General features: G+C 40.5%; 1 long non-coding RNA gene across 2 annotated transcripts in view; it reads left to right on the forward strand.

Moving 5' to 3' along the window:
• The first annotated feature begins 1,646 nt into the window (after nt 1-1,646).
• LOC103348727 (uncharacterized) overlaps nt 1,647-24,660 on the forward strand; it is a 64,167-nt gene continuing 41,153 nt past the window's right edge. For both annotated transcript variants that reach the window (XR_007920469.2, XR_007920471.2), the window contains exons 1-2: nt 1,647-1,918; nt 17,866-17,938. This is a non-coding gene — a long non-coding RNA (uncharacterized lncRNA). The remainder of the gene's footprint in view (nt 1,919-17,865; nt 17,939-24,660) is intronic.

Below are 24,660 nucleotides of genomic sequence, written 5' to 3' on the forward strand. Positions count from 1 at the left end.
GTAACTGGTAAAAATTGCAGTTAAAAAAGATATGTCCAGAAAGCACATTCAGTGTCCTATATGAATATTCAAATGCCCTTCAGTTGCCTTGTGCAGAAGCAATTTCATTGTATCCTCACCAATATCCACTAAAGAAAAGCACAAGCCAGGTTTTCTGAGGAGACCTATGTAGATTAAGTCTGCGTTTATCCTAACGAGTCACCAATCTAATTCACAAGGACTTAGGAACCTGCCAGATGTTTACTCAGTGCTCAAAAAAAGGGACAACTGTAAATATTATTGTTAGTAGCCAGTCTAGGGAGAGGAAAATCAAAATTATTTTCCATAAATTTTCCCATAAATATATATGAATATATATATATATGAATCCAGTGTTAAAATTAATGACCTCATTGAGGAACTTGATCAATTTAGAGTCTCTGTTAAATGAAATTGACCCTACAATTGCAAAACATACTGAAAAAAAGTTCAAATTAGCAGTGTCATTGGATTTCTGTTTGATGAAGACCCCCAACTCCACCTGTGAAAGCACAGGTAGAGAATAATGCAAGGATGACATCAAGAGTGACAAGGAAGCTTTCCCAGAAGGCCTGTGGGTGAATGAGTGGTCCTAGGCTCAGATTCTGCCCGACGTGACCGTGTTACAAGTGATTCACCCCAACTTGCCACTGTTTTTGTCTTCTGTGAGTAAAAGGATGACTGGATGATTTCCTTTTAGCTTTGGTATTCTCAAATTTGAAGAGTCACACATTGTTGGCTTCTGACTTTATACTCAGACTTTGTTATTAGGGAGAATATTACTGTTTTATATTAGATGTATGGTGTAGAATGCTTACCATCAATCACAATTTCTTGGATGGTATGTGCTCATTTTTGTTTTTTGATCAGTGGGATATGCTTTGAAGGACAGTAAAACAATCAAAATAACATGAATTATTGTGTAGAATAGAAGTGAAATGTGTGGGTAAAGCTAGCTAGCTAAGATAGATAGATGGAGTAATGCAGAGATAGAATATACTCATTTGTATACATATGGCATGGATCAAAGAAAGAATAAAATCCCAGTGCTAGGTGAGTTCTTCCAGGCTTGAATTCTCAATGATCCACAAATGTGGATACAATTGCCGTTCAGTTTTTCTTAAACAAGGATTAAATTAGTAAGTATTGTAAATAATGCCTCACAGAGCAAAACCAGACTGAACAAATGGCTGCATTTGGAAAGATAGACAAGAGATGATGGAATGAAATGCAGCATGGAAAAGTGTTCAGGAACGCAGTCAAGACAGCCGTAAAGCAGCAAATCAGTGGTGTTTCTAATGCATTAAGGGAAATGAAAGGAAATCACGAGATCATTTGTATGTATTGGCCTAAGGAATAGTGATGGCTTAGTCCCTGTGGGCCTGCTGCTGTAGAGCTTAGAATCCTGAGCTTTCAAAACTGCAGGACTAGGACTCTGGCTTCTGCATGTCTCTGCCAGCTGTCTCCAGCATCAGTTTCTTCTTCTACAGAAAGGAGATACAGCACTCACCTGCTGTGTCTCTGAGGGCATGTGATCTATGGCAGGGCATTGTAATTTGTCAATTGTTCTGAATTTCAGCCATTAAAATAATCATGCTGTTCTATGTAAAAGGTACATGGCGCTAGGTTACTGTTGTACAACCTCATTCTCATTTTTCAGATAAGGAAATTGAAACTCAATGAGGTTAAAATCATAAAGAAAATAATAATAATTACAGCTTAATGACTGCTTAATGAATGCTGGGCACTATATTCATTTGTCCTTTATTTAATCTTCACAATGGTTCTACAAAGTGGATTCTCTTATCTCTATTTTACACTGAAAAAAAACAGGCCTGAAGGAGTGAAGGAATTTTCCCCAAATCTAACAACTCATAAAGGATGAAGATGGGATTTTAAGGTACATCTATGCAAAGGCTCGTGTTACTAACCACTCTATTTCAATGCAGACACATCACAATTAAGTTTCTTACTGCCTGCAGGGGACTATCCCATTGTAAAGGGGTATTGGGATAATGGGAAGTAGATTCAGGTGATAGAGAGCTCATTGTGCCCCTCTAAAATTTTGGACAAGGGCAGCTATTTGATAATTTTAAATCACACATTGGGATGCATTCCTTGTTAGGGTGCTTGGGGTTGAGTCCAAGCCCTGTTCCTGATTCCAGCCTCTTGCCAACACACATCCTAAGAAGGCTACACATGATGGATCAAGTAATTGGGTTGCTGCCACTCACATAGGAGATATGGATGGAGTTCCTGACTCTGCCCTCAGGTAGCAGCTATTACCAGAATTCAAGGAATACACTAATGAATGGGAGCATGATCTCTGTCTCTGTGTCTGTCTGACTTCGCTTCTTGAATATAATTACTTAATTTTTAAAAATATTTATTTATTTATTTGAAAGACAGAGTTACAGAGAAGCAGAGGCAAAGAAAGAGAGAGGTCTTCCATCTACTGGTTCACTCCCTGAATGACGACGATGGCTGGAGCTGGGGCGATCCAAAACCAGAAGCCAGGAGCTTCTTCCAGGTCTCCCACATAGGTGCAGGTGTCTAAGGACTTGGGCCATTTTCTACTAATTTCCTAAGCCATAGCAGAGAGCTGGATATGAAGTAGAGCAGCAAGGAATCAAACTGGCACCCATATGGATGCTGGCACTGAGGCCTGTGACTTTACCCATTAAGCCACAGTGCCACCCCCTAATTACTTAATTTTAAAAATGAAAAAAAAATTACAAAATGTCTGACAAAGAGTTTTGTCTGACAAACACAGATCCTAGGTCTAGAGCTTGGTATTACCTGGCAGCCCTGTAGAGCATGTTCAAAACAAAGCCTGGCAACGAGTTAAAACCAAAGTTGTGGGGCCAGTGCTGTGGCATAGTGGGGAAAGCCACAGCTTGTGGCACTAGCATCCCATATGGTTTTAGTCCTGTCAGCCCCACTTCCAATTCAGCTCTTCACTATGGCTGGGAAAAGCAGTGGAAGATGGCCCAAGTCCTTGGGCCCCTGCACCCACATGCAGACCTAGAAGAAGCTCCTGCCTCTTGCCTTTGGATCAGCCCAGTTCTGGCCTTTGCAGCCATCTAGGGAGTGAGCCAATGGATGGAAGTCCTTTCTCTCTCTCTCTCTGCTTCTGCCTCTCTCTAACTCTGCCTTTCAAATAAAATAAATAATCATTTAAAAAAAAAGTTCATAGCACACAAGGGGTTACAAACAGGAAAACCGATTTCAGTCATCAAAGACAACAACAGGTACAAGTCATGCATCTAGAAGACAAATATCTTGTCAGATATTACAAAGACAAAATTACTACAATGAAAAAAATAAGGATTTAGTAGAATGTGTAGCCAGCATAGATAAAGAAATGGGAGATTTCAGCAAAGAGTTAGAAACAATAGAAATAATAGATGAAAACAGTAGACGTGAAAAATATAACAGATGAGGTATTCATTTGATGAGCTTAATTATAGACTGTTGAGAGCCAACTCCAATGAACTTGAGAACACAAGTGTAATAACCATCAAAAATGAAACACAAAGATGATAAAGAGTGGCAAAGCACAAACAGGCCATCAGAGATCTGAGATGACATGGAATGGCTAACATCAATGTGATTAGAACTCCAGAGGGAGAGTAGGGAAGAGTGGGGAGAGAGGTAGCTAGTAACTTTCCAGCATGGACGTTTGCAGACCAGGAAGCTTCAATAGCTCCTCTGCCAACAGAAACACTGAGAAACAAGCAGAATCTGTCACCCTCACTTTTCCAGGACCCAGGAAAACAGGCCAAAATATACAACAACTCAACAACTGCTGTAACAAAAAAGAAATGCTTCAACATGGTAGGAAAGATTTGTGCCCCTTCCCCACCTTTCATCAGTCTCAGTGTTGGAGTGTCTGCAGCCCATGGTCCCAGGGTGTAACCCTTTTTATTGGCTCTAGAGGGAGAAGAGCAAGGTTTTCTTTGCAAAATTTGTGTTGATCAATTCTTCCCTATCTTAGGTTACCTAAAAGACAAACATATGGTGATAGTTCTCATCTGTTTGTCTAACGTGGAAATCAAACTTGAAGAGCAACTAACTGGGCTGAAAAACATAGCCAGATAAATTAAAGATGACAGTCACAACAAGACTGCACAAGGTCAAGAGTGAAAGCCAAGGGAGTGTTGCTGTAGAAAATAAGGGCATTCAAATGCAGCCACATACGCCGAGGAATTGAGAAAGACACATCTATGTCCAGAAGACACATGAGAGACTCTTAGATTTTCACCTTAGACTGTTGTTTAGGCTCTCTGCTACCTGGCTTCATGAAAATCAGGATCGGTGCAGATCTGGCACTGTGGTGAAGGAAGGTCCCAACACAGAACCACCAGATAGAGACTGGGAGAGAGTGGCTCTCCCTCTTTCTCTCTCTTTTATTTGTTTATTTGGTTTAGTTTTGATTTGAGAATCAATGAAGTCAAAAGTTGGCTCTTTAAAAAAGTCAAGAAATATGACATATCTTTAGCTAGACTCACAAAAAAAATGAGAGAGAAAAGAGCAGTAGTTTGGCCTATTGTTAAGTTGCGACTTGGAATAGCTGTATCTCAAACCAGAGTACCGGACTTTGTGTCCCAGCTCAACTTCTGATTTTAGCTTCCTGCTAATGTGCAGCTGTCAGGTAGCAGTAGTGGTATACATAGCTTGATCTCTGACACCATGTGGAAACTTATACTGAATTGCTGATCCAGATATAGCCATTATGGGCATTTGAGGAGCAAACCAGGAAATGGAGGAGCACTTTCTCTCTCTTTTGCTCACTTGCTCACTCTCTCTCTCTCTCTCTCTCTGCCTCTCAATTAAATAAATCATTTAAAATGCTATGAAAGAGAGGCAGGATGGGCATTGTGGTGCAGTGGGTTAAGCCACCCACCCAAGATCTGTGTTGCTATATAAGAGTGCTGGTTCAAGTCCTGGCTATTCCATCTGACATAGCTCACTATTAATGCATCCTGGGAGGCAGCAGATGATGATTCAAGTGCTTTGGCCCCTGCCTCCTACATGAGAGACCTGGGCATAGTTCTTGGCTCCTGGCTTCAACCTGACCCAGCCCTCACTATTGCAGGCATTTGGGGAGTGAACTACCAAATGGAAGAAATCTCTCCACCTCTGTGTCTTCCTTTCAAGTCAGTAAAAATAAACTATAAAAAGAAGAGAGACACAATAACTAAAATCAGTAATAAAAGTCAAAACATTGCTTCCAATCTTACAGAAAATAAAAAGATTTTTTAAATGAAAAAAAAAACAGATTAAATGGAAAACTTCCTTGAAATAAGCAAATTGCTAAACCAAATCAAGACAGAATAGAAACTCTCAACAGACAGAACAAGCAAATAGAGTGGATGAGTTTGGTTTCACCTTTGAAGGTTAAGCACACCAAACACTTCTCTCTTACTCTGACAGGAACAGAAATGAGAAACCAGGAAGGAGGTTCTGTCTGACTTGTGGGATTCTGAAAGAAAGACAATGACCAGTGCAGCCAATGGACTGCGAATACGGGTTAGGCTTCAAGAAGAGGGAAGAGTAACTCCAGAGGCAGCTCAGGAGCCCAAGAGGCTGACAGGCCCTCTGTGGGTCCAGGCACTAGAGCCAAAAGGGACATCTGCAACCCCAGAGGACAGAGTCTCTAGTCACACAGACTAGTTCCCAGGCTTGGAAACCTAATGGAATGTGTATTGCTAGATGTCAACAGGTTTTGATGCTTAAGATCCTTTTACTCCTGCCAGTGCTCCCCTTTGGGAATAGATATATCTATCTTCTGTCTATAATTCAGTTTTGCATTACTATAACAAAATACCTAAGGCAGGCTACAAAGAAAAAAAAAGTTTATTTAACTCATGGTTTTGAAGGCTCAAATTCCAAACTGTGATGGTCCCATTGGGTTGACCTCCAGGGAGGGCCTAACAGAAGATGCTGAGAGTTTCAGCATGGCGGAGCCCGTGTGGGAGGAAAGGATTATATCTGGAAACAGAAAGCCACAGAGAGACTGGGAGGGCCAGGCTCAGGCTTCTATAACAATCCTTTCATGAGAAGTAACCTGAGTCCCAGAAGAAATACCTTGATCCTTTTTGTGGATATGTCCCCAAATGACCTAGAACCTCCTGCTAGATCCTACCTCTTTTTTAAAAAAAATATTTATTTATCAGAAAGGCAGTTATATAGAGAAAGAAGGAATGACTGAGAGATCTTCCATCTGCTGGTTTACTCCCCAACCGGGCAAAACCACTGTGGTTGGGACACTCCAAATCCAGGAGCCAGGAGTTTCCTCTGAGTCTCTCACATGGGTGCAGGGTTCCAAGGACTTGGACCATTTTCTGTTGTTTTCACAGGCTCATTAGCAGGGAGCTGAATTGGAAGTGGAGCAACCGAGAGTCAAACTAGCACCCATAAGGGATGCTGGTGCTGCAGGCTTAACCTCTTGTGCCACAGTGTTGGCCCCTAGGTCCTGCCTCAAAGAGTCCATCACTTTCCAGTACTACAACCCTGGGGACCGAGCCCACATGTGAACCTTAGGGGATCCCCAAGCCACATCCAAACCAAGCACTTCCTACTATTCTGTCCTGAAATACAACACTTATTTCACAGGTCGGCATATGCAGAAGGCTTTTGTAGCACAATAGAACACACTCAGAAGCTCACTGAATACTTTATTCAGACTTCTTGGAAGTGGTATTTACACCTTTAAAGTGGATGCCACTAGATGGGCTTTTGGACTTCAAGTTGATACTGGAAGGGTCTAAGCCTCTTGCAAATCCCAGGATGTAGTTTGCTCATGGTTGGCTGCGAGGCTGACTGTGGTGGGCTGAACTGGTTGCCTTCAGAACTGAATGATATCTTACCTCCCAGTACCCATGAATGTGGCATTATTTGTATATAGGACCTTCGAGATGTACTTAAAAAGAAGTCATGCTTTGATGAGGGTTGCCCTAAATCCAATGACCTGTATCCTTACTAAAGGCCATTTGAAGACTCAGAAGTGAAGTCACACAGGGAAGGATGGCAAGGTGAAAACAGAGACAGAAATTGAGGTAATGCCACTGCCAGCCAAAGAGTGGCACAGAAGGCCAATAACACCGGAAGTTTCTGAGACAGAGGAGCCATTTCTCCAAGCCTTCAGAAAGAGCCTGGCCCTGCTAAACTATCATCTCTGCCTTATGTCCTCCAGACTCATGTAAGAATAAACCTCAGGGTCAGTGTTGTGGTGCAGCAGGTTAAGCTGCTGCCTGCAGTGCACGCATTCCATATGGGAATGCCAGTGGAGTGCTGGTTCAATTCCCGGCTACTCCACTACTGATCATGCTCCCTGCAAATGAGCCTGGCAAGTAGAGGAAGATGGCCTAAGTACCTGGGTCCCTACCACCCATGTGGGAGACCCACATGGAATTACAGGCAGGCTCCTGGCCTTGAACTCAGATCAGGCTATTTCCGTTATTTGGAGAGTGAACCAGTGCATGGAAGATTTCTGTTTCTCCATCTCTCTCTGTCACTCTGCCTTTCAAAATATACATCTTCAGACAAACAAATAGAATAAACTTCTGTTACTTGAAAACACCAGACTGTCCTAATTTGTCCTAGAAAGCCTAAGAAATTGAAACTTGCTTAAAAACAGTAGCAACAATAACAAAAATCCCCTATTTTACAAGCATATATATTGAAATAGATACTTTACAAATATGTTATATATTATAACATGTAATGAAAAACTGATAGTATTCTCCAAATAAACCATAGTGAGAATATTAATATTAGGGAAAGTAGATTTCAGAGAAAAGAAATAAAGGTCATTTTATAAAGAAATAGTGAATACATCAGGAGAACATGATGTTTATGCACCCAATAAAATATAAGAGGCAAAATCTAATAGAATTGAACAGAGAAATAGAAAGCCAGGTGATTACTATAGGAAATTTCAATGTACCTCTTTTCATAACTGATAGAATAAGTAGATAGAAAGTTAGGAAGAACATTAAAGATATTTAAAAAAAAAAACACTGCCAACAGACTTGACAAAATTAACATATATATAGCATACTCCACCCAACAACAGCACAACACACAGCCTTTTCAAGTGCAAGTTACATTTTCCAAGTGAGACCATATTCTGGTCCATAAAACAGTTCTCAATAAATTTAAAAAGAACTCAAGTTGTAAATTTTTTCTCCCCATAAAAGAATGATTGAATCTGAATCAAATGGGTCGACAGTGTGGAATAAAGGGTAAAGCTGCCACCTGCAATACCAGCATCCCATATGGGCGCAAGTTCTAGTCAGAGTCTCAGCTGTTCCACTTTCAATTGCAGTAGAAGATGCCCCAGGTTCTAGGCCCCTGCACCCATGTGGGAGACCAGGAGGAGGCTTTGAGCTACTAGCTTCAGATTGGCCCAGCTCTGGCCATTGTGGCCATTTTGGAATTGACCAGTAGATGGAAGGTTCTCTCTCTCTCTCTCCCTCTCCCTGCCTCAACCTCAGCCTCAGCTTCTGCTTCTGCCTTGGTGTAACTCTGCCTTTCAAATAAATAAGTAAATCTTAGAAATAATCTGAATCAAAATCAATATCCCTGGAAAATCTCCAAATAATTGGGGATTAAATAATAGAATTTCAAATAAGATATTGACATGGAAAACAAAGTGTTGTGAAATACATGGAAATAAAACACAACATGTTGGGGCCAGTGATGTAGCCTAGCAGGTAAAGCCTCTGCCTGCAATGCTGGCTTCCCATATAAGCACCAATTCAAGTCCTGACAAGAATAAAACAGTAGAAGTCATGGGACGCTATCAAAATGGTACTCAGGAATAAACTTGCAAAATTGAATCTCTGTATTTGAAAGGAAGAGTGGGAGCTGGCACTGTGGTGTAGATTAAGCATCCTCCGGCAGTCCCAGCATCCCATATGAGCACCAGTTCGGGTCCTGGCTATTCCATTTCTGATCCAGTTCCCTACTAATGCATCTGGGAGGGCAGCAGAGGAAGGACCAGGTGCTTAGGTGCTCAGGCCCCTGCACCCATGTGGGAGACTTGGAGAATGCTCCTGGCTCTGGCTTTGGCCTGGCCCTGCCCCTGCATTTGAGGTTATTTGGGGGTTGGGGAGGTGAACCAGCAGGTAGAGGGTGTCTCTCTCTCTCTCTGCATCTCTGCCTTTCATAAATAAATAAACCTTAAAAAAAAAAAAAGGAAAGGTAGAGTAAACTCAGAGTAGTGCCTTAAGTATATTCCAGAAGAAATCAGAGAATGAAGATTAAATTAAACCCCAAATAAGAATAAAATGGTAAATACCATAACCAAAGGTAATGAAAGGTGAAACACAAAAACATTAGAGAAAATCAACGGAACCAAAATCTAGTTGGTTATTTAAGAAAATCAGTGAACCTGACTGATTATAAAAGAGAGAAGATATAAATTACCTGTAAAAGGAGGAAGTGAATAATGTAGTTACATCTTCACAATTCAAAGCATATTCAAAAAATGAGGAAATAAAGCGATCACTTTTATGCTAATGCTTTAGATTATTTAGATGACATGGGAAAATTTTTTTCATTAGGAAAAATGTCTTTTTCTTTTAAAGACTTATTTATTGAAAGGCAGAATTACCGAGAGAGAGAGGTCTTCCAATCACTAGTTCACTTCCCAAATGGCCATATCTGAAGCCAGGAGCCAAGAATTTCCTCTGGGTCTTCCACGTGAGTGCAGAGGTTCAGGCACTTGGGTCATTGTCTGCTGCTTTTCCCAGGCCATCAGCAGGGAGGTGAATTGGAAATAGAGCAGCAGGAAGTCCCACCAGCACCCATATGGGATACCAGCATGGAGGCTTAACCTGTTTTGCCATAGTGCTGGCCCCTGGATAAATGTTGTGTTGGTGTCACGAACTATCAAGCACACTCAAAAATAAACAATTCATTTGAATAATGTTACTTTTTTGTTTTATTTAAGATAAACATATTTCATGTATCATATATACAGCTTTAGGAACATAGTGATCCTTCCCACCCTACCCTCCCTCCCACCCATACTCCCACCCTTCTTCCTCCTTCTTCTCTTACTCCCTTTCTTAATTTTTACAATGATCTATGTTAAAGTATTATTTATACTCATAAGGTTAACCCTGCAATAAGTAAAGAGTTCAACAAATAGTAAATAGAAAATTTATTGTTCCTCAACAGTAGAGACAAGGGTTGTAAACAATCATCAAATCTCAAAATATCAATTTCACTCCTATATGTTACATTTTTTATACTCTATTACTTACCACAAATCAGTTCTACCTGTGCCAAGAACACTCAAGGCCTAGATGACTTCACTGAATATAGTCTACCAAATCTTATTTTAAATTCTTTTTTTATTTGAAAGGCAGTAAGACAGAGATCGAAGAAGAGGGAGTCCTCCCAAATTGTTTCTATGAAGCCAGCATCACCTTAATTCCTAAGCCGGAAAAAGATGCAGCACTGAAAGAGAATTACAGACCAATATCCCTGATGAACATAGATGCAAAAATCCTCAATAAAATTCTCGCCAATAGAATGCAACAACACATCAGAAAGATCATCCACCCAGACCAAGTGGGATTTATCCCTGGTATGCAGGGATGGTTTAATGTGCGCAAGACAATCAATGTGATACACCACATTAACAGACTGCAGAAGAAAAACCATATGATTATCTCAATAGATGCCAAGAAAGCATTTGATAAAATACAACACCCGTTCATGATGAAAACTCTAAGCAAACTGGGTTTGGAAGGAACATTCCTCAATACAATCAAAGCAATCTATGAAAAACCCACAGCCAACATCCTATTGAATGGGGAAAAGTTGGAAGCATTTCCACTGAGATCTGGAACCAGACAGGGATGCCCACTCTCACCACTGCTATTCAATATAGTTCTGGAGGTTCTAGCCAGAGCTATTAGGCAAGAAAAAGAAATTAAAGGGATACAAATTGGGAAGGAAGAACTCAAACTATCCCTCTTTGCAGATGACATGATTCTGTATTTAGGGGACCCAAAGAACTCTACTAAGAGACTATTGGAACTCATAGAAGAGTTTGGCAAAGTAGCAGGGTATAAAATCAATGCACAAAAATCAACAGCCTTTGTATACACAGACAATGCCATGGCTGAGGAAGAACTTCTAAGATCAATCCCATTCACAATAGCTACAAAAACAATCAAATACCTTGGAATAAACTTAACTAAAGACGTTAAAGATCTCTACGATGAAAATTACAAAACCTTAAAGAAAGAAATAGAAGAGGATACCAAGAAATGGAAAAATCTTCCATGCTCATGGATTGGAAGAATCAATATCATCAAAATGTCCATTCTCCCAAAAGCAATTTACAGATTCAATGCAATACCAATCAAGATACCAAAGACCTTCCTCTCAGATCTGGAAAAAAATGGTGCTGAAATTTATATGGAGGCACAAGAGACCTCGAATAGCTAAAGCAATCTTGTACAACAAAAACAAAGCCGGAGGCATCACAATACCAGATTTCAGGACATACTACAGGGCAGTTGTAATTAAAACCGCATGGTACTGGTACAGAAACAGATGGATAGACCAATGGAACAGAATTGAAACACCAGAAATCAACCCAAACATCTACAGCCAACTTATATTTGATCAAGGATCTAAAACTAATTCCTGGAGCAAGGACAGTCTATTCAATAAATGGTGCTGGGAAAATTGGATTTCCACGTGCAGAATCATGAAGCAAGACCCCTACCTTACACCTTACACAAAAATCCACTCAACATGGATTAAAGACCTAAATCTACGACCTGACACCATCAAGTTACTAGAGAACATTGGAGAAACCCTTCAAGATATTGGCACAGGCAAAGAATTTCTGGAAAAGACCGGGAGGCACAGGCAGTCAAAGCCAAAATCAACTATTGGGATTGCATCAAATTGAGAAGTTTCTGTACTGCAAAAGACACAGTCAGGAGAGTGAAAAGACAACCGACAGAATGGGAAAAAATATTTGCAAACTATGCAACAGATAAAGGGTTAATAACCAGAATCTACAAAGAGATCAAGAAACTCCACAAAAACAAAACCAACAACCCACTTAAGAGATGGGCCAAGGACCTCAATAGACATTTTTCAAAAGAGGAAATACAAATGGCCAACAGGCACATGAAAAAATGTTCAAGGTCATTAGCAATCAGGGAAATGCAAATCAAAACCACAATGAGGTTTCACCTCACCCCAGTTAGAATGGCTCACATGCAGAAATCTACCAACAACAGATGCTGGAGAGGATGTGGGGAAAAAGGGACACTAACCCACTGTTGGTGGGAATGCAAACTGGTCAAGCCACTATGGAAGTCAGTCTGGAGATTCCTCAGAAACCTGAAGATAACCCTACCGTTCGACCCAGCCATCCCACTCCTTGGAATTTACCCAAAGGAATTTAAATTGGCAAACAAAAAAGAGGTCTGCACCCTAATGTTTATTGCAGCTCAATTCACAATAGCTAAGACCTAGAACCAACCTAAATGCCCATCAACGATAGACTGGATAAAGAAATTATGGGATATGTACTCTTTAGAATACTATACCGCAGTAAGAAACAATGAAATCCAGTCATTTGCAACAAAATGGAGGAATCTGGAACACATCATGCTGAGTGAAATAAGCCAGTCCCAAAGGGACAAATACCATATGTTCTCCCTGATCGGTGACGACTGACTGAACAGGGAAACCTGTTGGAGTGAGGTGGACACTATGGGAAATGGTGGCTTGATCAGCATAGCCCTGACTGTTAATGAACAACTTAATACATTATCCCTCTTAGTAGTTTTTTTTTTCTGTTCTACTTAATATGACTGGTTTAGATCTGTAATTGATGCACAGTTATTCTTAAGTGTTGAAAATTAACTGAAATGTGATCCCTGTTGAACATGGTGGTGGGAATGGGAGAGGGAAGAGATGTATAATTTGGGACATGCTCAGGCTGACTTGCCCTAAGTGGTGGAGTTGGAAGCATACCAGGGGATTCCAATTCAATCCCATCGAGGTGGCATGTACTAATGCCATCTCACTGTTCCAGGTGATCAGTTTCAGTTCACAGTTGGTCATGGTGAAGGGACTGGGAGTCAAAGGGAGCACATAGACAAGTCTAGTACCTGCTAACGCTAACTGATGGAGTAAATAAAGGGGAGAGTGATCCAACATGGGAAGTGAGATACTCAGCAGACTCATAGAATGGCAGATGTCCTAAACAGCACTCTGGCCTCAGAATCAGCCCTAAAGGCATTCGGAGCTGGCTGAAAAGCTCATGAGAGTATTTCAGGCATGGAAAACCAAGACACTCTGGCAAAAGATCTCTGCGAGTGAGATCCCAGTGGAAAGAACAGGTCATCAAAGAAGGAGGTACCTTTCTCTGAAGGGAGGAGAGAACCTCCACTTTGACTATGACCTTGTCTAAACAAGATAAGAGTCGGAGAACTCAGAGGGCTTCCATAGCCTTGGAAACTCATGACTGGAGCATAGGGAGATTACTGATGCCATAGACAGGAGTGTCAATTGGTAAAGTCAACAACAGGAGTCACTGTGCACTTACTCCTCATGTAGGATCTCTATCCTTAATGTGCTGTACATTGAGATTTAATGCTATAACTAGTACTCAAACAATATATTTCACTTTGTGTTTCTACGGGGGTGCAAACTGTTGAAATCCTTACTTAATGCATACTAAACTGATCCTCTGTAAAAAAAAAAAAAAATTATCAATTCCCAACTTGACTCTCACTGGGATTAAACATGACAATAGGTCTGCTCTGATTTCATCATCATTTAAAAAAAAATCATCTATTATTTTTCACTTTATGTTTCTGTGTGGGAGCAAACTGTTGAAATCCATACTTAATGTATACTAAGCTGATCTTCTGTATATTAAAGATAATCGAAAATGAATCTTGATGTGAATGGAAGGGGAGAGGGAGTGGGAAAGGGGAGGGTTGTGGGTGGGAGGGACGGTATGGGGGGGAAGCCATTGTAATCCATAAGTCGTACTTTGGAAATTTATATGCATTAAATAAAAGTAAAAAAAAAAAAAAAGAAAGCCATCCAGAAATTTTCTATTTAATCTTCAAATGCCTGCAACAATGGGGGTTTTGCAGGATGAATCCAACAGCATGGAACTCACTCCAGGTCTCTCCAGATTGTGCATTATCACAAAGATTGAATTGAAAGTGTAGAAATCTAGGCATCCTGATATAGGATGCAAGAGTCCCTTGCTGTGTTTTAACCACTGCAGTGAATGCCCATAACAAGGACCTAGGAGCTTCTTCTGGGTATTGTACATAGGTGCAAGGGCCCAAACAGTTGGGCAATCTTCCACTTCTTTCCCAGGCCATCAGCAGAGAGCTGGATCAGAAGAGAAGCAGCCAGGACACAAACCGGTGACCATATGGGATGCTGGCACTAAAGGCGAAGGCTTAACCTACTATGCCACAGTGCCAGCCCCAAGTATTTTTTGTTTTTTAAGATTTATTTATTTATTTGAAAGGCAAGTCAGAGAGGGAGAAAGCAGAGAGAGAAAGAGAGAGAGAGAGAGAGCAAGCTTCCATCTGCTGGTTCACTCCCCAAATGATCAGTGGGCAAAGCTGAGCCAATCCAAAGTCAAGAGTCAGGAGCTTCTTCCAGGTCTCCCATGTGGGTGTCAGGGGCCCAAGCACCTGGGCCATCCTCCGCTGCTCTCCCAGGCACATTAGCAGGGAGCTGAATCTGGAGTGAAGCAACAGGACTTGAACTAACTTTCATATGGGATGCCAGAGTTGCATGCTTTACCAGCTTTGCCACAGCACAGGCCTCCACAGCCAGGAAGGGAACTCAGGTGCTCCAGCATGGGATGCAGGTGTCTGTAGCACTATCTTAACAGCCAGACCAAATGCCTACTAAAACTTCACCATTCTAAAAGTGTGTATCGGATTTGGTGTGTGCTGTTCTATTCTTTTAGTCAGACCATAAAATTCTACACAGCAGAGTCCAAATAGTGGGAGAGGTGGAAATTCAAATCAGAGTCTGTACATACAACAATCCAAGGTGAATGTTTGGAACAGCAGTTACGACAGCACTTGTGATGTACACATCCCATATTGGAGTGCCTGGGTTCAAGTCTTGGCTCTGCTTCTGATTCCAACTTCCTGTTAGGATGCAGCCTGGGAGGCAGCAGTGACAGTTTAAATAACTGGGTTCCTGTTGCCCACATGGGAAATATGGATTGAGTTCCTGGCTTCCTGAAATTTGGAGAGTGAACCAGCAAATGGGAATTCTTTGTCTATCTCTCTGTCCCTAAAATAACATGAACAAAAAGCTTTTGAAAAAATGAATATGGATAATAACTGATTAAACCTCTTTCCTTTTTGGAATATTGAAGAACAGAGAAGAAAAAGAGCCTTCCTAAAATTCCTACCCCTTCTTTTAATAATTTCCCCTCCTAGGAAAGTGAACATTATGTACCTGGTACTTCACAAAGTGCTTATGTACTTGACATTTTGCAAGGTGCTTTGTGCCATTTAATTTCACTTATCTTTGTTTGACCATACAAATCAAGTATTATTATTCCTGTTTTAGAGATGGAAACACTGAGGCGCACAAATTAAATACCTTGCATTTTTTTTTGACAGGCAGAGTGGACAGTGAGAGAGAGAGAGAGAGAGAGAGAGAGAAAGGTCTTCCTTTTCCGTTGGTTCACCCTCCAATGGCCGCTGCAGCCTGCCCACTGCACTGATCCAAAGCCAGGAGCCAGGTGTTTCCCCCGATCTCCCATGCGGGTGCAGGGCCCAAGGACTTGGGCCATCCTCCACTGCACTCCTGGGCCACAGCAGAGAGCTGGCCTGGAAGAGGGGCAACCGGGACAGAATCCGGAGCCCCGACAGGGAATAGAACCCAATGTGTCGGCACCACAGGCGGAGGATTAGCCTATTGAGCCTCAGTGCCAGCCCCTTTGCATGTTTTTCATCTGACAACCCCAGAGATTTCCAAGCCAGGTGAAAAGAGGGTTCTACTGTGGGACCCACCTTTATTTCCCCCAGAGCCATTGCCAAGTACTCCCACTACTGAACAAGACAAGAATTACACAAATCATCTGACCCAAGGAACAGGAAGCAAAGCTATGATTTGATTTGTAGTAAAAACAACAGATCGACTTTGTTTAATTGCTTCTTCATTATTTAATTTTCAGAAATATCATCTATTAATCACCGGAGTTAATTCTACTAAATCCCATCCATTAAACACAGAAGCCATTAGTCAGAAAAGCAACAGCAGACAGTGCATATGAAAAGCAGTCATCATCTTGGGTGTGGGCCAGCTGTGCCCAGCTGCCTGTTGGCCAATGACACAGATCAGAACACCTGGATGGAAGATGGCTGAGAGCAGTCAGAAGTTCTATTTGTTTCCCAAAGAAAACAGGGAGTAAAAAGAAAAATAGTAATTTGGTGAAGTTAAAAAATACATCCTTTTGGAATTTCACGTCACCTCTGAGTTTTTTGTGGCCAACTACATGTTAAAAATGCATGAATGTCTTCTGGAAGCTATGAACCAATGCTTTATCATGAAGAGGAATCCATGGGTAGAGGAGAAGTGAGCCTTTGGCCTTAGCTGCTAAGTCAGTTAAGAAACCCATGGCCCATGTCAGAGCACCTGGGTTTGATACAGGGCTCTGCTCCTGACTCCAGGTTCCTGCTCATGCAGACATTGGGAGGCAGTGGGTGACTGACGCAAGTAGCTGGATCCTGGCCATTCCTGTGAACTACCCATATTGAGTTCTTAGCTCCTGGTTTAGCCACTTCAGTGATTCCTGGGGCAGAAGAGTAGAAAGATAAAGGACAAAAATCTTTATTATTATTATTATTATTAATTATTTGAGAGAGAGAGTTAAAGATAGAGAGAGAGAGACAGAGAAAGAGGTCTTCCATCTGCTGGTACATTCCCCAGATGATAGCAATGGCCAGAACTGGGCTGATCTGAAGCCAGGAGACAGGAGCTTCTCCTGGGTCTCCCTTGTGGGTACAGGGGCCCAAGCATTTAGGCCATCCTCCACTGCTTTCATAGGCCACAGCAGGGAGCTGGATAGGAAGAGGAGCCAGGACACGAACCAACACCCATTTAGGATGCCTGCACCACACTGCCAGTCCCCAAGAATTAATTCTTTATTGTGTCATCATTGATGCTAGACTATCAAAAACTATTTTTCTTGGATTCAAGTTTTGTAGTTAACTGAATTATACAATATATAAGAAAAAATAAGTCTAGATTTATGTGGAGTTATTTATAAGGAAGATTAGTTAAGTTTCCGGCAATAACTGAATTGTTTTAAAGTGAGACGGGGCGGGGGGGGGAGGGGAGTAGAAACTTTTCACCAAGCATTCTTGTTAAGGGAACCGAGGCAAAGCACTGTTTCTGCCCTTTAAAGTGAGTTGTGGCACCATCTCATTCTTCTCTGCACCTGCACAGTCTAGCCAGTCCCCGTACAGACACAGCCCCAACTTGGAAGTGCTGTGTTCAGAGTCTGTGCAAGAGCAGTCTCCAGGAGATGGAATTCCACTTTGGACTTGCAGGCATGTAATCAATAACTTCACTGCGCACTCAGTAAGTAAATTCACGAGAATATCTTTCTCCCATTGTATTCTCCCTAGACCTGACAATTTCATAAATTCCTGCTTTCAGCAAAATAAAGACAACATTGCAAGTTTTACAAGAATTTCCAATATTACAGCTCTACTTCCTCTAATGTAAGTCCTGCTTCAGCCCTGGTCAGTGAACAGACCCAATTCATCATTGTTCAACTTCTCTTTTGTGTTTCAGATCCTGGGGTCTTTGACCCCAACTCCAAGGAAGCAATACAAGTGAACATTCAGCTGCAATCTATGCATTTTGTGTAAGTTGCGATATAGACAGAATGGTAGGGGAGAAAGTAAGTCTTCCTCATAGCAGTATTTAAACAGTGTATGACAGCTGAATACTGTCTCTCACTGAATCTTCCATACTTTCAGTTCCTAGTAAGAATGAAAAGGTAGTGATGTTACTTTCCACAGATAACCTTTTTGATGAAAGTCTCATTCAAACAGAAAGACTGGAATTACACAAACCATCTGCCTTTACTCAAACCATTAGATCCAAACATATATTCTTTAGTATTCAGACTGTGCAAATATATGCTAAACCATTTACTTAAAAAATAAAATCTAAAAGTCAGTGATTTGATGCATTAAAATGATTTCTAAAACATCTGGGTGAATATCAGAAAGGGATCGTTTACACTGACACAGATAAAAGAATGAAATAACAGCTGCACCAAAAATCTTCTTCAGGAGAACTTTTATTTTTAAGGAAACACTTGATAATCTCCTTGTAGAAGTTGAAAACCTCAAAACAACAGCCATGGGAACACAAAAATGGATAAGTGGCACTGTATGAGTGCCACAGTAAGAGTGGGAAAAAGCAAAAGGGAGGATTAATGGTGGAGGGGAAGTAAGAGAAGCCACCCAGGGCAGGCTCTGAGGCAACAGATGAAAGTTCTCACCATGCAGGGCCAAGGACTTCCAAGACCAGGTTCTCTGAGTCACCGAGGAGGATTTTGGCTACACTTGATGGGAGTACCATCTCCCCCACCCTCTCATTTAACCATATTTGCAGTGAAAGTGGAAACTGCAGATGCTCTTTGTCTTATAGTGAGATTGCATCTGATAAACCCACCCTAAGGGGGCGGTGCTGTGGCTTAGTGGTTAAAGCTACCATCCGCAGTGCCGGCATCCCATATGGGCACCTGTTCGAGTCCAGGCTGCTCCACTTCTGATCCAGCTCTCTGCTAGTGTGACTGGCAAAGCAGTAGAAGATGACGCAAGTCCTTGGGATCCTGTGCCTGCATGGGAGACCCAGAAAAATCTCCTGGCTTTTTGGCTTTTTGGAAAGTGAACCAGAGAATGGAAGACTCTGTGTGTGTGTGTGTGTGTGTGCATGTGTGCATGTCTCTGTCTCTGTCTCTCTCTCTCTCTGTGTATATATATATATAGATAGATAGATCTGTAACTCTGCTTTATATATATATATAAATATATAAATATATACCTGCTTTATATATATAAATAATATAGAATATTATATAATATTCTATATTATTTATATATAATAATATATTATATATCATAAATAAATATAAGTAATAAATATATATTTATATATATAGATATGTATCTGCTTTATATAGATAGATAGATAGATAGATAGATATCTGTAACTCTGCTTTTCTTTTTTTTTTTAACTTTTATTTAATGAATATAAATTTCCAAAGTACAGCTTATGGATTACAATGGCTCCCCCCCCCATAACGTCCCTCCCACCCGCAACCCTCCCCTTTCCCACTCCCTCTCCCCTTCCATTCACATCAAGATTCATTTTCCATTCTCTTTATATACAGAAGATCAGTTTAGCATATATTAAGTAAAGATTTCAACAGTTTGCACCCACTTAGAAACACAAAGTGAAAAATACTGTGTGAGTATTAGTTATAGCATTAAATCACAATGTAAAGCACATTAAGGACAGAAATCCTACATGAGGAGTAAGTGCACAGTGACTCCTGTTGTTGACTTAACAAATTGACACTCTTGTTTATGGCATCAGTAATCACCCTAGGCTCTTGTCATGAGTCCCCAAGGCTATGGAAGCCTTTTGAGTTCACTGACTCTGTTCATATTTAGACAAGGTCATAGTCAGAGTGAAAGTTCTCTCCTCCCTTCAGAGAAAGGTACCTCCTTCTTTGATGACCTGTTGCTTCCACTGGGATCTCACTCGCAGAGATCTTTCATTTAGGTCATTTTTTTTATTTGCCAGAGTGTCTTGGCTTTCCATACCTGAAATACTCTCATGGGCTTTTCAGCCAGACCTGCATGCCTTAAGAGCTGATTCTGAGGCCAGAGTACTGTTTAGGACATCTGCCATTCTATGAGTCTGCTGTGTATCTCGCTTCCCATGCTGGATCATTCTCTCCCTTTTTTATTCTGTCAGTTAGTATTTGCAGACACTAGTCTTGTTTATGTGATCCCTTTGGTTCTTAGTCCTATCATTACGATCAATTGTGAACAGAAATTGATCACTGGGACTAGTGAGATGGCATTGGTGCATGCCACTTTGATAGGATTGTATTGGAATCCCCTGGTATGTTTCTAACTCTACCGTTTGGGGCAAGTCAGCTTGAGCATGTCCCAGATTGTACATCTCTTCCCTCTCTTATTCCCACTCTTATATTTGACAGGGATCACTTTTCAGTTAAGTTTCAACACTTAAGAATAACTATGTATTTATTACAGTATTCAACCAAAAGTATTAAGTAGAACCAACAAAAAAAATACTAAGAGGGATAGCGTATTAAGTTGTTCATCAACAGTCAGGGCAAGGGCTGATCAAGTCACTGTTTCTCATAGTGTTCATTTCACTTTAACAGGTTTCCTTTTTGGTGCTCGGTTAGTTGTCACCGATCAGGGAGAGCATACGATGTTTGTCCCTTTGGGACTGGCTTATTTCACTCAGCATAATGTTTCCCAAATTCCTAACAGGGATCACTTTTCAGTTAAAATTTAAACACCTAAGAATAATTGTGTGTTAATTACAGAGTTCAACCAATAGTACTAGAACAAAAAATCCTAAAATGGATAAAGTATTACATTGTACATCAACCGTCAGGACAAGAGCTGATCAAGTCACTGTTTCTCATAGTGTCCATTTCACTTCAACAGGTTTCCCCTTTGGTGCTCAGTTAGTTGTCGCTGATCAGGGAGAACATATGATATTTGTCCCTTTGGGACTGGCTTAATTCACTCAGCATGATGTTTTCCAGATTCCTCCATCTTGTTGCAAATGACTGGGTTTCAAATAAATAAATAAGTCTTAAAAAAAATCCATCCTAAGTTGAAGATGTGTTTACTGCCCCTAGCTACAGACCAGCATAGCTTCACAGCAGAGTACACTGGAGTGCCGACTGTGTCCTTCCATGAATGCAGGGTTGACACAAGAGAGGACCCAACAACATATCATTAGCCTGGGAAAACATTCAAATTCAATAAATAGGTTTTCTACCAAATCTGTATCATGTTAGTGCCACTGTAAAGTCAAAAAGTCTTATCTGTGCAGCCATTTGTACAAGTGTGTGAGACTGAGAGCTTTTGCAAATATGAAAGAAAAGCCTGGATTTTACATCTTTTTTTTCCATTATAAAATTTAGGCATCACTGAAGGGGGAGGAATCAACTAATAAATTTAACAAATAGAAAGAAGTCAGATTCTGATCCAAAGTTCCCAGAGAAATAATTTCCTGCTCACTCCAAGGCCCTCCACACATTCTGTTGCTATTAAATAAGCAAATAAAACATGGCAGGATCCCATTGAATCTTGGCTATTCAAATATTCTAGGGATGGTCTTCTGAACTAGCACTAAAGATGTTCCCATCCCATGTTGGAGTGCTTAAATTTGATTTCTGACTCTGGCTCCTGACTCCCGATTCCTGCTTATGCAGACCCTGGGAGGCAGCGGTGATATCTGAGTTACTGAAATCCATATGAGAGACTTGCATTTTGTTCCTGGATTCCAACCATGACCTCAGTCCAGCCCTAGTCTTTGTAGGCATTTGAGAAATGTACCAACATTTTAGAACTTCATTCCCCATCTCTCTCTCTGAATTTCAAATAAATAAATATATTTTTAAAAATCATCATATTACATTTAGGGGATGGGAAGTTCCCTTTGCCTTCTAAGTTAAGGTGTTTTGGATTTTAACCCAGGAAGACAAAATTTCAACTCTGTATTATTGTTCTCACTAAAGGCTCTGATTGCTCTAGACAATTCCTAGAGCCTTATAAACTAAGGAAATTCTAGAATAAGAAAAACCATACTTTGTCTAACAAGATGTTTGACTTGACTCAGGGCTGAAATGATTTCCTGAATGAGATGACATTTATGGACTGTAACACAGCACACAGAATCTTAATCTTGACCTCTGGAGGAATATTGGAAAAGATCTATTAAAATATATACACAGCTATCTATAGATATAGACATAAAATTAATTTCCTCAGATATGAATTCCTTTAATTTTTATTGAGTTTTGTGTGGCAAACACTGAATCAGATTCATGAAATTGTAAGTTTTTAAGAAAATGATTATTTTAAATAGGTGGCAATCTAGACAAAAATAGTCCTTTAGAAAAAAATGTTTATCTGCCCAAAAGTGGAGTTATAAGACTAACACTCAAACTCTATCTCTCTGACCAAAAACACTACAATTTCCATGATTCAATATTTTTCATGTTTCACACACACAGTAGCCTGGACAATTCAATCTCTTCAGTCATCAGATTTGTTTCTCCAGTCAACTTGTGATGAGCATCCATAATCTTCCTATCTACATTCATCCAGAAAGTGATTCTGTGTAGTAATTCTCATCTCTGTACAGTATAAAGCAACTGATATTTTGGCCTTTTTTAAGAGACAGCATGACAAATGAAAAACACGTGATTATTTTAAAAAGACTATTTATTTGAAAGACAGAGTTACAGAGGCGTGTGGGAGTCACAAAGAGAAGAGAGATCTTTCATCTGCTGGTTTACTTCCCAAATGGTTGCAAAGCCTAGAGCTGGGTCAAGCCAAAGCCAAGAGCAAGGAGCTTAACCTGGATCTCCCACGTGGGTGCCAAGGTCAAAGTACTTGGGCCATCTTCTGCTGCTTTTCTAGGTGCATTAACAGGAAGCTGAATTGGAAGTGGAATGGCAGGGACTCAAATGGGTGCCCCTATGTGATACCAGTGTTACAGATGGCAGCTTTACTTGCTACACCACAATGCCGGCCCTACATGTGATCTTCCAAACTAGCCAGACTTGGATTTGTATTCACATGCTGCCCCTGAAAGACTGCATGTTGGCATGAACATGTTCCTGGACTTTTCTGAGCGCCAATATCCTTTTATATGAATGGGCCTTAAAATGCTTGTTCTCCATTCTGAGAGGATACTCATAATGAGTACACTCCTGTTTGTTACGGTGTTCTGAAGGAGCTGTTTTGATGGGAGATATTTCAATACAGCAAAATAAATAAAGTCCAAAAATGGAACAGAACACATACATGTTTTGCTCTGGAGGCAGCAGTCTACACTGCTCATGACACAGTAGTGGCACTGAAATTCTCTGATTCATTAGATTATGACCCTTGCTCCCGTTTCTTTGCACTATCCACAACACACTGTCCTTCCTCTGCCCTGCCTGATGTGACACCATGTGTGTAGAACACTGCAGTGTCAGCCAAATGTCTTCTGCAGTCTCTCTCATTCTCATGCTTCTCACTGTCCTGTAAGATACAGCTTATGAACCAATCCCAGCTGTGTCATGTGGTACTTTTAAAGGCTCAATTATAATGCAAGTTACTTCTGCTGAGATATTATTTCTTGTGAATAAACATTGCTAAAGCATTGAAATTCAAAATTTTGTCCCATTTCTCCAGTGTGTTTCCAAAAAATCAACTCGTGTGCTTTTTAATTGGTAGCCAAAAAGTATACTTCGCTGATATTTCCACACGTGACAAAAAAGCATTGATCAGTTTGGAAATAAACCCTATCTGGTTTTTGTCAATCAACTTGACCACTTATCTTCTAAGGATATTCCTTTTTTTAAAAAAAAAAAAAAAAGTATTTGTTATCAGAGAGAGAGAGAGAGAGAGAGTTCTCACCTGCTGGTTTACACTCCAACTGTGCATAAAGGCCAGGACTGGGTCAGACCAAAGTCAGGATCCAGGAGTGCAACCCAACCCTGACACATGGTGAGCAGACACAGCCATTGGAGCCATCACCTGCTCCCTTCCAGGACACGCAAGCAGGAAGCACGTTCTGTGTTTCTATGTTTTATTACTTACAACTGAGCAGATGAAAAAAAGCTTTCAACTAGGAAGCAAATTTCTTGTATAGTCTCTAATCACCAGCTAATACACCCTCCCCGATGAACAGTATTAGAAATGTTGTTTTATTTATGATGGCATTTAGATACTCCTGATTGCTTTAATGTCTGACATGTAATGATTTTTTGGCCTAACATCATTTCAAACATCTGGATGAAAGCTTAACATTTAAGTAATTTAGCTCTATATTCTCAATTATCCTCATGTTTGACATGTTACGGAGCAAACATCCAGATGTGTCACTGAAGATTTTGCTTTTTCACCAGATGTTTTAGTATCTACTAGACATTTTTCAAATAAAAAAAAGATTTCTTTTTTACTTTTCTTAATAAAGCAGCATCTTCCCAGCCTTTTAGATTCCAATTGCTTTATTCTGTACTCAACAGAAAATCCAATTTCCTAGAAGTTGGATTAAAAAGAAAAAAATACTCATCTTTTGTTTCCCATCTTTTCATTGCCAATCATGATAATAACTCCTTCCAAGTGTTATAGCAGGAAAATCCTCTCTGTAGCCTGTGACAAATAAATTGCCCTGGGAAAATGGCTGCAACCTATAACATCTCAGAGCACACTTCCCTTCAATGGTCAAGATTCAAATCAAATATTTATTGAGAATCTCCTCAGTTCAAAGTTCTATGATAAATACAGAGGAGTTCCTAGAATT

This window comes from Oryctolagus cuniculus, chromosome 3 (genome assembly GCF_964237555.1).
Source record: "Oryctolagus cuniculus chromosome 3, mOryCun1.1, whole genome shotgun sequence".
Lineage (NCBI taxonomy): Eukaryota > Metazoa > Chordata > Mammalia > Lagomorpha > Leporidae > Oryctolagus > Oryctolagus cuniculus.